Source organism: Salvelinus namaycush, chromosome 3 (assembly GCF_016432855.1).
Source record: "Salvelinus namaycush isolate Seneca chromosome 3, SaNama_1.0, whole genome shotgun sequence".
Lineage (NCBI taxonomy): Eukaryota > Metazoa > Chordata > Actinopteri > Salmoniformes > Salmonidae > Salvelinus > Salvelinus namaycush.
Window position 1 is genome coordinate 83,065,220 of NC_052309.1, and position 5,000 is coordinate 83,070,219.

Here is a 5,000-nt window from a genome sequence, read left to right on the forward strand (position 1 = left end):
CCCATTCAGTTCCATGACTGTCCCATTCAGTCCCATGACTGTCCCATTCAGTCCCATGACTGTCCCATTCAGTCCCATTCAGTCCCATGACTGTCCCATTCAGTTCCATGACTGTCCCATTCAGTTCCATGACTGTCCCATTCAGTCCCATTCAGTCCCATGGCGGTCCCATTCAGTCCCATGGCGGTCCCATTCAGTCCCATGACGGTCCCATTCAGTCCCATGGCGGTCCCATTCAGTCCCATGACGGTCCCATTCAGTCCCATGACGGTCCCATTCAGTCCCATTCGGTCCCATGACGGTCCCATTCAGTCACATGACTGTCCCATTCAGTTCCATTCAGTCCCATGGCGGTCCCATTCAGTCCCATGACTGTCCCATTCAGTTCCATTCAGTCCCATGACTGTCCCATTCAGTTCCATTCAGTCCCATGACGGTCCCATTCAGTTCCATTCAGTCCCATGACTTCTGAACCACAGAATAACAGTGTGAGCTCTAGGCCCTATTTAAATACTTTGAGAATGGATCCCTCCCTCATTCCCTACCTCCTTTCTAGATTGGTGAAAGTGAAACCCTTGCTTTCCTATAGAAGGGAGATTGCAAAAGTGTTTAAATCATAACTGATGCCTGTGATTACAACTCAGGATATTCACCCCAATCACTTCATAGTGATGCACTTCTGACTATTCTGCTGCAATATCATTAAATATGCATATTATTTGATGTATGGGTTGTATGACTTCAGTATTGTAAGGTAGACCATATGGTGCTGCAGGATCCTATAAAGACAGCGTTATACAATGTGGGTGTGTCATATGATCACCTAAACAAATACCTAGTCTCTAACATGTTAATCAATCCCAGAGCATATAGGCTAGAGATCAGATGCCTGTTAGGCGTTCTGCCATCGGATCCGATTTGATTATTCTGCCCTTGGAAAACGGAGAATACTTTTTCTCGCTGTTTCTCACTGTATTGGGCTGTCACTGGGATTCACATTCAGCGCTCATCATCACGTATGTAGGCAGCTGTACTATACGCAGATTGATTGTGGGAAATCCAGGATTAGTTACAGTGTGCATCAGCATCAAACACACCCGATGTGGATGAAATGAACCGTCGATACGGTAAGATTGATATCGCCTATAATATTAGCCTAGATTCTAATATGCCTTTGCTTTCTCTCTCGGAGAGCATTTTTTTTGTCAATGGCTGTATCCTCCAGTCCATTCAGTTGGGTGGGTCTACTATATTCGACACGGAAGAGAGCAGAGAGAAGCCTTTTACAGATGTGGACAGACAAAGCCAAAGTGGCGATGTGACTCCGACCTGTTTATTATGTCCGCTACAGAGGTTAACCTACAATGTTACAATGTAACGGTGCTGATACATTAAAACCATCTGAAATGGGAGCGGTAGGATATTGTAGCCTAGGCTGTAACGTTGCACATACAGTAGCGTATAGCCTAGCCTGTGTATCTACATATGTATCCGCATGTCTTTGTTTATGCTACAGTGTTTATGTCATGGTTTCCTGGTTCTTAACAGACATATCATTTGCAGCAAGCAGACATAGCCTAGGGGTCGTTGTCTATAGGCTTTGAGCTTTGAAGCAGTGATCGCAGGTCTCCATTTAGTAATATTATTCACAATTATTGGCTAGGTGAGATACGATGATGAATCAGCTAGGTATAGGCCCTTCTGTTCTTTCTGAAACTGAGCCAGATACGGACAATTTGAGGTGCAAATATCTCATTCTATAGGATTTTTCATACTGATGTTGGTTTCGGTAATGAATAGGGTGACAGATACTGATGTTGGTTTCAATAATGAATAGGGAGACAGAGGAATTGAGGGACAGTGTGGGCTCATGTCTGCTGTATCTCATTGACATCAATTGTGCTATAATCCTGTCATTACACATACATCTGTATGTGTTTTTGTCATAAAAGCATTGACAATGTAGCTACACTGGTAACTAGCTGGACACAGAGTTCAGTCACCATTCGATCTCTCCTTACATGAACACCTCAGTCTCTGTTCTCTCTGCTCACCTTCTCTCCTTCTCTCTGTGGTGAACGGGGTTACTGAGGGATCAGGGGGGTTTTGTCATTCATCCATGCGTTTGTGAGACAAGTTCAGCACATTAATATCTTATGAGTCCCAGTTCATTCACAGAACTGCAGTCTGTCTGCTGATGGAGAGAGTGAAGTGGCAGTCAGGGCTTACCTGCTAATCAGAGTGCTACCGCTGTGCTGTGCTACCGCTGTGCTGTGCTACCGCTGTGCTGTGCTACCGCTGTGCTGTGCTACCGCTGTGCTGTGCTACCGCTGTGCTGTGCTACCGCTGTGCTACCGCTGTGCTGTGCTACCGCTGTGCTGTGTGTGTGTGTGGGGGGGGGGGGGGGGGGGGGGTACGTGTGTGTGTGTGTGTGTGTGTGTGTGTGTGTGTGTGTGTGTGGGTGTGTGAGTGAGTGAGTTTGTGAGTGAGTTTGTGAGTGAGAGTGAGTGAGTGAGTGAGTGAGTGAGTGAGTGAGTGAGTGAGTGAGTGAGTGAGTGTGTGTGTGTGTGAGTGAGTGTGACAGTAAGATAATGATATACCTTCTAGTGCTCCCCCTCACCACAACCAATGTGTCTCTCTCCCATGCAGGCCTCTAAAGCAGCAGCATGATCCATGGCCTGGCTGTGTGTGTGAGTGTCAGTGAGGACAGACAGTGTTGCAGCCCAGGCCAGAGGCAGCAGATTGAATGCCACTGAAGTCTCAAGGTAAGCCTGAATATGAGCTCCTATTGATCGGGACCCTGCATGGGGACTGTATGGTCTGACCTCACAGAGAGGGAGGAGGGGGGATTGATCCAGCCTTGAACAGCCTCTCTCTGTCTCTTTATTTCTCTCTCTCTTTCTCTCTGTTTCTTTTCTCTCTCTCTTTCTCTCTGTCCCATCAGTCCAAACTAGAGGTCGACCGATTATGATTTTTCAACGCTGATACCGATACCGATTATTGGAGGACCAAAAAAAGCCGATACCGATGAATCAGCCGATTTTTATTTATTTATTTGTAATAATGACAATTACAACAATACTGAATGAACACTTATTTTAACTTAATATAATACATCAATTTAGCCTCAAATAAATAAGGAAACATGTTCAATTTGGTTTAAATAATGCAAAAACAAAGTGTTGGAGAAGAAAGTAAAAGTGCAATATGTGCCATGTAAAAAAGCTAACGTTTAAGTTCCTTGCTCAGAACATGAGAACATATGAAAGCTGGTGGTTCCTTTTAACATGAGTCTTCAATATTCCCAGGTAAGAAGTTTTAGGTTGTAGTTATTATAGGAATTATAGGACTATTTCTCTCTATACGATTTGTATTTCATATACCTTTGACTATTGGATGTTCTTATAGGCACTTTAGTATTGCCAGTGTAACAGTATAGCTTCCGTCCCTCTCCTCGCCGCTACCTGGGCTCGAACCAGGAACACATCGACAACAGCCACCCTCGAACCCGCGAAGCAGCAAGGGGAACAACTACTCCAAGTCTCAGAGCGAGTGACGTTTGAAACGCTATTAGCGCGCACCCCGCTAACTAGCTAGCCATTTCACATCGGTTACAGCAGCCTAATCTCGGGAGTTGATAGGCTTGAAGTCATAAACAGCAGAGCTGCTGGCAAAACGCACAAAAGTGCTGTTTGAATGAATGCTTACGAGCCTGCTGGTGCCTACCATCGCTCAGTCAGACTGCTCTATCAAATCATAGACTTAATTATAACATAATAACACACAGAAATACGAGCCTTAGGTCATTAATATGGTCGAATCCGGAAACTATCATCTCAAAAACAAAATGTTTATTCTTTCAGTGAAATACGGAACCGTTCCGTATTTTATCTAACGGGTGGCATCCATAAGTCTAAATATTCCTGTTACATTGCACAACCTTCAATTTTATGTCATAATTACGTAAAATTCTGGCAAATTAGTTCGCAACGAGCCAGGCGGCCCAAACTGTTGCATATACACTGACTCTACGTGTAATGAACGCATGAGAAGTGACACAATTTCGCCTGGTTAATATTGCCTGCTACCCGGGATTTCTTTTAGCTAAATATGCAGGTTTAAAAATATATACTTCTGTGTATTGATTTTAAGAAAGGCATTGATGTTTATGGTTAGGTACAGTCGTGCAACGATTGTGCTTTTTTCGCAAATGCGCTTTTGTTAAATCATCCCCCGTTTGGCGAAGTTGGCTGTCTTTGTTAGGAAGAAATAGTCTTCACACAGTTCGCAACGAGCCAGGCGGCCCAAACTGCTGCATTTACCCTGACTCTGTTGCAAGAGAAGTGACACCATTTCCCTAGTTAAAAGAAATTCATGTTAGCAGGCAATATTAACTAAATATGCAGTTTTAAAATATAGACTTGTGTATTGATTTTAAGAAAGGCATTGATATTTATGGTTAGGTACATGTTGGAGCAACGACAGTCCTTTTTCGCGAATGCGCACCGCATCGATTATATGCAACGCAGGACACGCTAGATAAACTAGTAATATCATCAACCATGTGTAGTTAACTAGTGATTATGATTGATTGTTTTTTATAAGATAAGTTTAATGCTAGCTAGCAACTTACCTTGGCTTCTTACTGCATTCGCGTAACAGGCAGTCTCCTTGTGGAGTGCAATGTAATCAGGTGGTTAGAGCGTTGGACTAGTTAACTGTATGGTTGCAAGATTTAATCCCCGAGCTGACAAGGTAAAAATCTGTCGTTCTGCCCCTGAATGAGGCAGTTAACCCACCGTTCCTAGGCCGTCATTTAAAATAGAATGCGTTCTTAACTGACTTGCCTAGTTTAAATAAAGGTGTAAAAAAAAAAAAAATCCGATTGTTATGAAAATGTGAAATCGGCCCTAATTAATCATCCATTTCGATTAATCGGCCGAACTCTAGTCCAAACCCTCTAAACCACTGTGCCTTTTTCTGGCATACATTAACAATGC

At 43.5% G+C, this 5,000-nt stretch overlaps 1 protein-coding gene across 1 annotated transcript in view; it reads left to right on the forward strand.

Moving 5' to 3' along the window:
- Window positions 1-1,013: 1,013 nt before the first annotated feature.
- LOC120041202 (testis-expressed protein 2-like) overlaps window positions 1,014-5,000 on the forward strand; it is a 51,719-nt gene continuing 47,732 nt past the window's right edge. Inside the window, exons 1-2 of the mRNA XM_038986135.1 lie at window positions 1,014-1,127; window positions 2,650-2,765. The gene's annotated coding sequence lies outside the window, so the exon portion shown is untranslated. The remainder of the gene's footprint in view (window positions 1,128-2,649; window positions 2,766-5,000) is intronic.